Source organism: Cervus elaphus, chromosome 5 (genome assembly GCF_910594005.1).
Source record: "Cervus elaphus chromosome 5, mCerEla1.1, whole genome shotgun sequence".
NCBI lineage: Eukaryota > Metazoa > Chordata > Mammalia > Artiodactyla > Cervidae > Cervus > Cervus elaphus.
In genome coordinates this window covers 91,217,767-91,231,180 of record NC_057819.1, presented here as the reverse complement: position 1 = coordinate 91,231,180, position 13,414 = coordinate 91,217,767, and positions in this window count along the sequence as shown.

Here is a 13,414-nt window from a genome sequence, read left to right as displayed (position 1 = left end):
GCCACTCCAGTATTCTTGCCTAGGAAATCCCATAGAGGAGCCTGGTGGGCTACAGTCCACACGGTCACAGAGTTGGGCACGACTGAGCACATGAGAGAGATCCTTAACACAATATTGTAAATCAGCTGTACTTGTTTTTTTTTAAAAAGTAGATCATAAGAGTCACAGGGAAGAAAAGTTTCATCTTTTTATTTTACCTACATAAAATGACAGGGAATTCCCTGGTGATCCAGTGGTTAGGACGCTATGGTTCCACTGCAGAGGGCATGGGTTTGATCCCTGGTCAGCGTCTCGCGTGTCACGGGAACCAGGGAGAGATGCAAAGTGAAAAATGCTTTGCCTGCCTTCAGGGAGCTTCCGTTCTAAGGCAGATGTATGTTGACAATTTTGGTACAATTAGGTTATTTTATGCATTTGCATAATTTTCTGGTATTCTTTTACAGGTCAGATAATGAAATTAAAGAGTGCATTTGGGTTTTAAGCTAAGTTGGGACTAACCTGTTTAGCCACCTTCAAAGAAGGTGGACAGGGGGGCCAAGTCCCTGCTGAAAGGACACGCAGCAGACTGGGAGCAGGTCTAGAACTCACACCCAGGTCTGTTGCATCACGTGTGGCCCTGGTGTGGAGGCAGGGTGGTGGAGCAGAGAGGGTTTGGGTCTGAGAACGGTGATCTGGACTTGAATCTAGGACCTGCCGTTCATAAGCAGTGGGACCTTGGGCAACAATGCCCCACCATCTCCTCTGCCGGTCCACACCCCACCTTGGTAAAGTTTTTCACATTGTTCCTGTTATTGACATTCACATCCTCTCCTGCTCCACAATCAAGTCTTTATTGCTTTCTCCACAGGTCGACTCAAAAGAGTAAAAGCCTTGAAATAGCATTTATGTGACTATAATTGTTAAAAATCGTTTATTGTAAACACCTCCTTTTAACTGAAGCTGGTTGGACTGAGGCTTGTGTTTGGTCGTTTTGTTGAACTGGATGAGATGTATCCCCACACCTCTGGGACAGAGCTCCCCCTGGGCCCGTTTCTTGGGCCTGTGACCCAAGCAGTCACCCAGCACCTGTGTTCAGAAGGGCCCTGTGCTTGGTTTGATGCATTGCTGTTGCTATCTTGAAATTCTAAGTACTTTTGAACACAAGGTCCCATAATTATGTGGCCAGTCCTAAGCTCACAACCTTGATGCTAGAGGCCCAAGTGATCTGAGAAACTCCTTTGTTGAGCACCTTCCCTTGGGAGGAAAGCAGGGACCTTAGGCAGGTCCTGAAGTAGCCAGGAAAATTTAAAGTGATACGCTGTGGACCTGAGGGATGGCTTGTGAACGTGCCCCACATGGCGATGTCGGGCTGCCCTATTTCAAGTTCCCTCTTAAACAGCGGCTGAAAGGTTGGTGAGCCGTGGGCTGCACGAAGGAGGTAGGATTGTCCTCATGAGGGCATCAGGGCTGAATGGTCTGTCCAAGGTCCCACAGCTTATAAATGGCAGGTCCTAGGTTCGAGACCAGATCACCAGTTCTCAGACCCAAACTCTCTCTGCTCCACCACCCTGCCCCAGACCAGGGCCGCACGTGACGTAACAGACCAGGGTGTGAGTTCTGGACCTGCTCCCAGCCTGTGTCCTTTCAGCAGGGACTTGCACCCTCTGAACACTCAGCCCAGAGTCTGAGGGAGTGGATAAACTTTAAAAGTCCCTTTCAAACAATTACTATGTAACTAATTAAGAGAAAAGAATTTCTTCTATAGACAGATTTCAGCTAATGAAAGCAGAAGGAATGAATATAATACTGTTTGGCAGCCCCTTAACAAACTGAATGGCAGCTAGCAGTTAAAAGAAAAATCAGATACCATGGACCTCCTGATAAAAGATCTCAACACCACCTTGCCAATCTCAACACAGTTTTGTCAAAAAACAAACAAATTAGATCTGCTTCTAATAACCAGTAGGACAAAGGGTAGAAGAACACTGTCCAACTACACCACAGGGCAGCAATCAGCAAAGTCCAGATGGAGTGAAATGCAACAAGATAAGCAACTAGTTTCTTCCAACAAATGAAACAAAAGACTAGGCCCAAAGAAACTCAAAGACATACTAACCAATATACCTTATTTGGATTGAAATGTAAATAAACTATAAAAAGATAATTATGTCACAACTGGAAATGTGAATATTGGCTCTTTGATAACATTAGGAAGTGCTAGTCGCCCAGTCATGTCCCACTCTTTGGAACCTCATGGACTGTAGCCCGCCAGGCTCCTCTGTCCATGGAATTCTCCAGACATGTATACTGGAGTGGGTTGCCATTCCCTTCTCCAGGGGATCTTCCTGACGCAGAGATTGAACCTGGTTCTCTTGCATTGCAGGCAGATTCTTTACCATCTGAGCCACCAGGGAAACCCTAACAATAATATTAGGAATTGTTAATTTGGGGGGGCATGATCCTGGTGCTATGATTATGGTTTAGTTTATTTGTAAGGAAGGGTCCTTTCAGAGATACACACTGACATATTTATGGATGAATGGATGTCATGCCTGGGATCCGCTTCAAAGTCATATAGAAAGAGAGATGTGGATGGGGAGGTGGGTCTGGATGAGGCAAGATGAGTCATTGGTTGATGATTGTCACAGCTGAGTGACAGAGATATGGGGGTTGTTATATTTTTATTGTCTCCGGCTTTGTGTATAGTTTTCAGTTTTTAAAAAGTTTCTCCAGCCTATGCAAGAGGCCAGCGGTGGCCAGGGCTGAGGGTGGGAGACCAGGGGAAAGATGGCCAAGGCCTGCTTCTCGGAGCAGGGCTGGGGGCTGACTAAGGGGACACCAGGTCCTACCTCTCCCTGCCCACCTCCCATGGCCAGGCTGAGCCCTGGAATGTTGCAATCACTCGTGCCCAGGTTCAGACTTAAAGGGTAGCTTTCTTGGTGTTTAGATGAGCTCATGGAGTTGGGACACTGTAATTGCAGAACCCTGGTCCCTGCCCACAACCCACCTCTGTCCTCCCCAGGGGACACCAGTTTTGTATTCCAGGCACATCCTGGGCCACGTCAGGCCATCTGGCAGGAGAGGGCACGCGTGCACGCCCTGTCTCTCAGTGTCTGCATCTCTGCGACTCTATGAACTGCGACCCACCAGGCTCCTCTGTCCATGGGATTTTCCAGGCAAGAATACTGGAGTGGGTTGCCATTTCTGGTCTCAGGGGATCTTCCCAGCCCAGGGATCCAACCCACCTCTCCTGCGTCTCTTGCATTGGCATGTGGATTTTTCACCACTGAGCCACCTGGGAAGCCAGCAGCTGGTGGGAGCTGGGGGTTATTCCCACATGTACTTCCTCCAACATCCCTGGTGGTGGTAGTGTGGCCAGGCCAGGACCTGAGGACCTGGAGAGTCAGAGGCCCATTCTCAGGCCCACCGCCCAGAAATGCTCCCCCAGGAAGTTGATGCCGACCACATTATTGCGTAATTGGCTGCATGACCTTGATAAAACACTTTCCCTTCCTGGGCCTTGGGTTCGCCATTCAAAAAGGAGACTGCTGTGTTTCTCGGTGGGCTGCTATTGACCTTCAGGATGGACAGTTCTCCCTAGTTTGCATTCCCGGCCCCGGCCATTAAATGCCCACAGCAGTCCCTGTTACTGTGGCAACCAGAAAACGCCCCACACATTTCCAACCACTCCTGGGTTGCAAGCTGCTATAGGTCTCTAAGACATCACCAAGCCCACAGTTCTGTGTTTCTGGAGAATTCAGGACAAACTGAGGAAGGAAGGGGCGGAAACTGTTAATGAGGCTTGTGGTCTCAGAGAGAGACGATATTCGGGTGGGTCTTGAAATACAACTAAGAGTCTGCAAACCGAGCAAGTGATAGCAGACGGTATGGGGGGAGCTGAGAACATTCTAGGTGACAGGATCAGCCCAGGCACAGCACAGAGGGATGCAAGCATGGAGTGTTTGGAGGACAGGGGTTCCCTGTGACCCCTGGAAAACCATGCAGTGGAGATGGGATGTCATCTTGGGGGCAACAGGGAGCCAGCAAGGATTTTCAATGGGGGCGGGAGCAGGTTTTTCCACCCTGGTCCCTCTGGATGAAGAAACCACTGGATGCCTTTGTATGAATCAGGAGACTGTCATTCTTCCTAGGAATTCATGGGTCAACACTGCAAAGGGTACAATTCCCCGAAATTTCTCGCCCCTGTGGCACCCTGGTGGGAGAGAGATTTGGAGGTGACAGTGGGGGAGGGGCTGCTCACATTCTCAAATCATCGAAGAGGCCTGAGCGGGCAGCAAGAGTCAAAGTGTGCGGGTGAGTGTGTAAATGTGTGTGCAAGTCTGCCGGGGAGTGTGTGATGAGTGTGAGCGGGTGAACAGTGCTCATCTAACAAGCATACGGCGGGCACACAGCGGTGAGCAAGCACCGACCTGGCCCTTGTCCTCACAGAGCGTGCAATCTAGTGGATCTAGGGGAGGAGAGAGAAATAGACAAGAAAGCAGAACCACATTCCAGAAATCAGATTGGGACCCGGCAGCCTCCGCCCTGCCCTGGCCACAGGACGGACCCGGGACCCCAGGGCAGCCGATCAGAACCTCCTTCTGACTCTTGGGCAGAGTGACACACAGCCCCCGCCGCCTCCCGCCCCTCATTCCTGCTCCCAGTCTGGCCACCTAGCCCTCCGGGGCCGGCTTGTTTCTTACCCCTGCCCAGGCCCGTTTTCCAGCCTTCCCACCGATTTCTGGTGCTCGTGTGGGTGGCTGTCTATCTCTGCATGGATTTAGTTTTGGCTCTGAGATGAGCAAAGCCAGAACAAGGGCGCTGTGAGCACAGACGAGGCTCTCTGGGATCCCCCCTTCCCGTGACCCTCACGGAAGGGGACACGGAGGCCTCCTGGGGCCGGCACCCCTCCCTGGCACACATGTCGTGCACACCCACACCCTCAGCACACTCACCCCCCTGAGCCAGCCAGCGTGCCGGCCTCACAGGGAGGAAATGCCAGCCGCGTTTCTCTAAGCCTGTCTCGGCCTCCCCAGGGACTCTGCCGCCCAGCGCTTCCTCTGAGGCCGAGGCAGCGGGGTGGGCCTGGGCCGCCCCGGGCGGGCCTCCAGTGGGGGCCTGTGACTCAGGGCTCAGTCAGGCGGAGGCAGGATGTCGGCCCATTCACTGGGCCACGAGGAATCTCACTCTTCTATTTATAGGCCACACAACTGCTGGCCCAGCCTGGTGGGAGGAAGTGGCCGTGGCTGGCGAGTCAGGGGAATGGGGCAGCGGTGCTGGAACCCGGATGAAGCCAGGCCTCACCGGCCGCCTCCACCCGCCTCGGGGGGTGGTGGTTTCCAGACTGGGAGTCAACTGGACTAGCTCTTCCACTCTGAAATGGTCAAGGTGGGGGTGGGCCAGGAGATGAGCCCTGGGACCCCATGACCTATGAACTGAGGTATAGGAGGTGGTAAACACAGGGTGGCTTGGCCTCTCGTGAGCCTGGAAGGGTGGGCAGAGACCAGGTGAAGGGAATACCCAGAGGCCAGGCGTTCTGAAGTTTGGACCCCAGAAACTCATCCTATTCTTCCCATGTTGGGAGTCTCAACTCACTTCATCGGTCAAAGGCCCCCCTGTCCCTAGCGACCACCTGGCCACGTGGCCAGGATGGCTCCTGTTCTTAGGAAGCTATGATTTGATACCTGCTATGAGCTGAACCCTGTCACATACACTGTTACGTTCAATCTCACAAAGGCTTTAACATAGGTATCAATAAGCCCATTTAACAGAAGTAAAAATTGAGGTTCAGGATGGTTAAGGTACTTGTCTGGCTTTGAACATGTGCACAAGTGTGTATTAACTGTACAAAATGTGCAAAAGGGGGACTGTGGAGCCCTGTCTGAGGGTGCCATGACGAGTGAAGGAGCTGACGCTGGCTGTTCTGTGTTGTCATCTCTTTATGACGCACCGTCCACGAGGTTTATTTACTTTGTCCTCAGTTGAGCTTGGGCTTCCTGGGTGGCTCAAATAGTAAAGAATCTGCCTGCAGTGCAGGAGACCCAAATTCAATGCCTGGGTCAGGAAGATCCCCTGGAGGAGGAAATGGCATCCCACTCCAGTATCCTTGCCTGGAGAATCCCATGGACAGAGGAGCTTGGCGGGCTACAGTCCATGAGGTCACAAGGAATCACAGGGACTAACACTTTCACTTTCACATCTGAGCTTGCATCTCTGATCACATCCTTTTGGTGGGGGTCAATTTCCAGAACAGGAGACCCTTCCAACTGAGCTTACGGGGGTCACTTCAGAGGAAACCAGCCGAGGGCCGCAGTGGATGCGGCAAAGGTGCCCTCGCCCTCAGAGAATGTCCGAGGAGCCCTCACGCCTCCGTTGTACCCCCAGGGCCTCCATCCTCAGTTCCCTCTTGAGCCCTGGATCTGGCCACTCTCTGCGGCCGCTGTGACTGCTGTCCTCAGTGACCCCGTGCACGCTGTGTCCTGGGGATGCCCGAAGCAGCTGTGAGGTCTTTGCTGAAGGGCTCAGGCCCTCATCTCAAAGCCAGGCAGGATGGGAGGGAGGACTGAGGGAGGGGCTGGGTAGAGAATATCAGGGTCAACAGGAGGTGCATTGTTATGGCCGTGACCCGAAGGGGGGGCCTCCCCCCCGGCCTTAAATGTCTCATCTACCTCTCCAAACAAATTCTCACCCTTCCTTTCACCCCACACACATCTGCTCCCAAGGTGATCAGCAACTCTCAGGGCCTTTTCTGCATCTTGCAAACTTTGCACCCTCTGCCAGTCTCTGAAAAAAGCCACTGACCTTTTTCTTTCAAGCAGGATGCCATAAGGGCACATCCGAGGGCAGAGAGGGCTGGTTCTGTGGGGTGCTCTGAACCTGAGGAGGAACTAGGGTGAAGGGAAGAGGGGCCTCCAGGGGTGAAGGTCTCGGGGAAGGAAAGGAGGTAAAGCTTCCAGAATCTGGAAGAAGCTCTGGCTGGTTGAAGGCCTGAAGCTGGAGTCCAGGGTGTGGTGGGGAAGTAGGGGGAGGGTGGATGGATGAGCAGCTCTCTGGGGCCTGGGGTCAGGCTACACTTTCCTCTGAGCACACAACTGAAGCCAGACAAGGGTCCAGGCAGCAGGCCATTTAGGAAGCTCCTCTGGCCTTGGGGGTTGAAGGGGTTGGAGGAGACAGGCGGGTGGCAGGTAGGCCAATGAGACCCCAGCACGGTCTTCCTGGTGAGAGATGAGAATGGATGAACTTGGGAGGGGAAGACGGGAGCTGGGAGGGAGACAGATGATGTGAGGTTGACTGGCTTCGTTGCTCCCCCTCCACATCCCGCCAATACTGGTGAGGGTTGGGGTGACTGGAATGGGGAGGGGGTGACTGGAATGGGGAGGGAAGGAGCCCCTGATGAGCCCGAGACCCCAGCGACAGGGCCAGCTGGACGGGTGCAGAGATGACATCATTTTCGTATACTTAACCCAAGGTAAACAGCGGTGGAAAAACCCAAGCACTCATTATCTAACTTGGTACCCGGCTGCCGGCTCCTTAACAACCGGTTTCCTGGGATTCTGCAGCTCCCTTGCAGAAGAGAGCCAGAACCGGGGGCTTCCCCTCCCTGGGCGCGGGCAGTGTGACTCGGGCCCCTTTGCATGGGGCCTCATCCTTGGACTCATGCCCTACTTGTTCACGGAGCCTGGTTTGCTGAGGGACCAGGCTGCAGGCCAGCCATTCAGACACAGTGGAGATCAAAAGTGAATGTGGTCTGGGGATTTGATCCTAGTGAGCAGCTGGGCTTGAGAGCCCAGGAGTACCGGGAAGTGGGGAGAAGGGCGGGGGAGCTGTTTAGAAGCATTCAAGCAAAAGCTGGATGAATTTGAAGGCACCCTGAGGATCACTCAGTCTGTCCCTTGATGCCACAGACGGGTAAACTGAGGCCCAGAGAAGTCACATGACATATCTAGAGTCATATACCTGGAGAGGGGGGTGGGATTAAAACCCTGGTGTTCTGATATCAGTGATTCTTTCTGATGAATTCACTGAGAAACTGGCCGACTCAAAAATATAAACAGTTCAGGGGCTAAGACTCCACGCACCCAATGCAGGGGGCCTGGGGTCAGGGAACTAGAGCAGCTCATATGCTGCAGCTAAGGCCTGGCACAACCAAATAAAGATTTTATATATATATATGTAAAAAAAGAAAAGAAAAAATAATTAAAATATGTAGCCTAGCCTCCCTCTTCCCCTCAACACCCAGGCACACACACACCTGTGGGTTCTCTGGAGGGTCAAAGAGAGAGAGAGAAATGCCTTCTTGCTGGCTGGGTTCCAAGTGCTTCCCCTTCACCCCCAGAACCCACCCTGCAATCTAAGTCTGGAGCAGGAGGAAAAGCTCCCTCCTTGTGGAAAGAGCCGGCAGTGACCGCAGTGGCCGGGCGGCCTCAGGGGCAACGGCCTTTTGCCATCACTCGTTCCCTACAGCAGTTCTGGGCATGCCTGGCCCTCTCCACCCACCCTTGATGGGAAGCCTCGGTGGGGGAACCTTTCGGAGAGCACAGAGGCCCTGCAAGTCTCTGCAGGCTGCTCACACTTGGGGGCTCCAGGCCTTTCCAAAGGACCACTGCCTATCCCACAAAAGATCTGGTAGATTTTGTTCTTTGCCTTAAACAAGAGCGACCACAAACAGCAGTACCCCTTTCAGAGAATGGATGCATATGTATGTATGGCTGAGTGCCTTTGTCCATCTGAAACTATCACAACATTATTAATTGGCTACACTCCAGTACAAAATAAAAAGCTAAAAAAAAAAAAAAAAAAAGCACCCCTTTCTCTAATGTCAATTGAATGAAACAGACAGTATGCAGGAAAGCAGGAAACCCAGCCCAACAACTTTCAACAGGTCCTTAGACGCCACTGGAGCCCAGTTTTCCCAGTTGTATTGACCCCTAAGTGTCCCTGAGCTTCACGACCCTGTGAGTCTGAATGACTATTTAATACGAATGCTTAACTCCAAGCCCCAAAAATCTACCCCCAGCCATGTGAATCCCTCACATCTTTTTGACAGCCCCCCAAGAAGATGTCCAGCCTGCCTTCTTGGGTTATGTGCTAGGTTTCATCATGACCCCTGAACGATGTCCACGTCCTAATCCAAAGAACCTGGGAATGTGTTACCTTAAATGGCAAAAGAGAATTCATAAATGTGCTAAACGAAGGATCCTAAAATGAGATTATTTTAGATTATCTGGGTGAGCCCTATACAATCACGAGGGTCCTTATAATAGGAAGTGGGAGAGCGCCAGTCCCAGAAGATGATGCAATGACAGAGCAGAGGAGAGAAGGCAGAGGTCAGAGTGATTTGAGGAAGAGGCCGTGACCCAGGCGGGCAACCTCTGGAAGTCAGAAAAGGCAAGCAAATGGATTCTCTCCTGGAAGAAACATGACCCTGCCAATGCCCTAGTTTTAGGACTTCTGATCTCCAGCACTGTAAGAGAATAAATCTGGTTGAAGCTATTAATACTAAGGTTGTGGTATTTTGCTACAGTAGCAACAGGAAAGGAACACTGCTGTAACCAGCTAAGTCCCAGGGACAGATGGCCACTCACATTCATCGCAGGCCATCCTGGCTGTCCTCTGCCTGTTCTACCGGGCCATGGCCGCTTCCTTGGTGACTCCAAGACAGCTGCCTCTGCTGGCTACAGTCTTCCCGTGGGCTTCTCCAAGACACCCCAGATCTGGAGGTCCCTGCCTGTTCACCCAGCAGTAGACGTTGACACCCTCCAAGGAACAGCAGGCGTCTGCTCCTCTCCTGGGTGCTGAGTGGCTCACATGCTCCCTACCCTGAGCACAGACCCCTCACAGGCCGGGCAGCTGCCACATCAAACATGGAACCATCCTCACCAAGACCACGGAGGCTGGTTTCTTTCTTTTCTTTCTTTCTAGCTATCATTTTATTATTTTTCTCTTTATAAGTATAGTTGTTGAAAATGTAATGTTTGCTTGACCTCTGTAATTCTTTTTTTTGTATTTAAACTTTTTATTTTGTATTGAGGAATAGCCTATTAACAATGTTGTGATAGCTTCAGGCGAACAGTGAAGGGACTCAGCCACACATTTATATTCTCCCCCAAACTCCCCTCCCATCTAGGCTGCCATATAACATTGAAGAGGGTCCCCTGTGCTATACAGTAGGTCCTTGTTGATTATCCATTTTAAATACATCCATGTGTACATGTCTATCTCAAACTCCCCAACTATCCCTTCCCCTATTCCTTCCCCAGCAAGCATAAGTTCATTCTCCAAGTCAGTGAGTCTGTTTCTGTTTTTTAAGTTCATTTGTATCATTTCCTTTTAGATTCCACATATAAGGGATGTCATATGATATTCCTCCTTTTCTAACTTACTTCACTCGATATGACAGTCTCTAGGAGATCAGTCCTGGGTGTATCATTGGAGGGACTGATATTGAAGCTGAAACTCCAATACTTTGGCCACCTGATGTGAAGAACTGATTCATCTGAAAAGACCCTGATGCTGGGAAAGGTTGAGGGCAGGAGGAGAAGGGGACGATGGAGGATGAGACGGTTGGATGGCATCACCGACACAATGGATATGGGTTTGGGTGGACTCCGGGAGTTGGTGATGGACAGGGAGGCCTGGCGTGCTGAGGTTCATAGGGTCGCAAAGAGTCGGACATGAATGAGCGACTGAACTGAACTGAACTGAGGTCCATTCATGTTGCTGCAAACAGCATTATTACACTATTTCATTCTTTTTAATGAGAAGCCGGTTTCTAAGTGGGCCTACCTGTGTGAGAGGCTCATCCCTTCTTCATGAATTCTTTTCAGGGACCCTCATATTCCAGCCAGCCCATCATCTCCAGGGTGGCCCACCATACTCAGTATGAATGACTCCAGCTGTATACGTGACTCAAGGCTTATGTGTTTCCTCCAAAGAGGTTGCCCAGCCACCCCCTCCCCACCCACATAATTCAGCTGACCCAAGTAGATACGTGGTGTGGACAGAGGGTGTGGCAGATGCTGAGTTTCACATGCCACAAACCAGCTTGAAAGGCATGACGTAACGAGCTCATGACTGTTTATGAAGTCTCAACACCTCTCTGCTCAAAATCTGGCCAGATCACCTGATATTGATGTCCCCTACCCCACAGGAGACAGGGATTAAGACCATCCCCATGGAAAAGAAATGCAAAAAAGCAAAATGGCTGTCTGAGGAGGCCTTACAAGTAGCTATGAAAAGAAGAAAAGCAAAGGAGAAAAGGAAAGATATTCCCATTTGAATGCAGAGTTCCAAAGAATAGCAAGGAGAGATAAGAAAGCCTTCTTTGCAATCAATGCAAAGAAATAGAGGAAAACATCAGAATGGGAAAGACTAGAGATCTCTTCAAGAAAATTAGAGATACCAAGGGAACATTTCATGCAAAGATGGGCTTGATAAAGGACAGAAATGGTATGGACCTAACAGAAGCAGAAGATATTAACAAGAGGTGGCAAGAATACACAGAAGAACTGTACAAAAAAGATTTTCATGACCCAGATAATCACGATGGTGTGATCACTCACCTAGAGCCAGACATCCTGGAATGTGAAGTCAAGTGGGCCTTAGAAAGCATCACTATGAACAAAGCTAGTGGGAGGTGATGGAATTTGAGTTGAGCTATTTCAAATCCTGAAAGATGATGCTGTGAAAGTGCTGTACTAAATATGCCAGCACATTTGGAAAACTCAGCAGTGGCCACAGGACTGGAAAAGGGCAGTTTTCATTCCAATCCCAAAGAAAGGCAATCCCAAGGAATGCTCAAACTACCACATAATTGCACTCATCTCACACCCTAGTAAAGTAATGCTCAAAATTCTCCAAGCCAGGCTTCAGCAATACGTGAACCGTGAAATTCCAGATGTTCAAGCTGGTTTTAGAAAAGGCAGAGGAATCAGAGATCAAATTGCCAACACCCGCTGGATCATCGAAAAAGCAAGAGAGTTCCAGAAAAACATCTATTTCTGCTTTATTGACTATGCCAAAGCCTTTGACTGTGTGGATCACAATAAACTGTGGAAAATTCTGAAACAGATGGGAATACCAGACCACCTGACCCGCCTCTTGAGAAACCTATATGCAGGTCAGGAAGCAACAGTTGGAACTGAACATGGAACAACAGACTGGTTCCAAATAGGAAAAGGAGTACGTCAAGGCTGTATATTGTCACCCTGCTTATTTAACTTCTATGCAGAGTACATCATGAGAAATGCTGGGTTGGAAGAAGCACAAGCTGGAATCAAGATTGCCAGGAGAAATACCAATAACCTCAGATATGCAGATGACACCACCCTGATGGCAGAAAGTGAGGAAGAACTAAAAAGCCCCTTGATGAAAGTGAAAGAGGAGAGTGAAAAAGTTGGCTTAAAGCTCAACATTCAGAAAACTAAGATCATGGCATCTGGTCCCATCACTTCATGGGAAATAGATGGGGAAACAGTGGAAACAGTGTCAGACTTTATTTTGGGGGGCTCTAAAATCACTGCAGATGGTGACTGCAGCCATGAAATTAAAAGACGCTTACTCCTTGGAAGAAAAGTTATGACCAACCTAGACAGCATATTAAAAAGCAGAGACATTACTTTGCCAACAAAGGTTCGTCTGGTCAAGGCTATGGTTTTTCCAGTGGTCATGTATGGATGTGAGAGTTGGACTGTGAAGAAAGCTGAGCGCCGAAAAATTGATGCTTTTGAACTGTGGCGTTGGAGAAGACTCGAGAGTTCCTTGGACTGCAAGGAGATCCAACCAGTCCATCCTAAAGGAGATCAGTCCTGGGTGTTCATTGGAAGGACTGATGCTAAAGCTGAAACTCCAATACTTTGGCCACCTCATGCAAAGAGTTGGTGATGGACAGGGAGGCCTGGTGTGCTGCGATTCATGGGGTTGCAAAGAGTCGGACACGACTGAGCGACTGAACTGAACTGAAACTTCTGCCCACCCCCAGATCTCTCCCCTACTTACCCCTCACTGGTGGTATTAATAGGCCCCCTCCCTGTGGCCCAGTTTCTTGAGAAACCACACACCAGGGGCAGTTTTGCAGGATCTTGGGGGTATCCTCCTTTGAAAGTAGACTTAGAGCTTCCCTGGTGGCTCTGTGGTAAAGAATCTGCCTGCCAATGAGGAGACATGGGTATGATTCCTGGTGCTGAAGAAGGAATTCATAAGGCCTGGACTCCATCTCAGGCCTATCCATGCTGATCACGCTCGGCCACCTCTCCAATGGACTGAACTCTGTGTTTAGTGTCTATGGAAACGACGACAGAAGGATAAGACCCCCTCCGGACAGGGGAATCTTGAAGATCGTATCCAGGTTACTCATCGCCTAAGAGAACACATACAGTAATCACCCCTTCCTCCACACAGGCCATAAATTTTTTTGTACCTGTCGGAGTGTAACCTC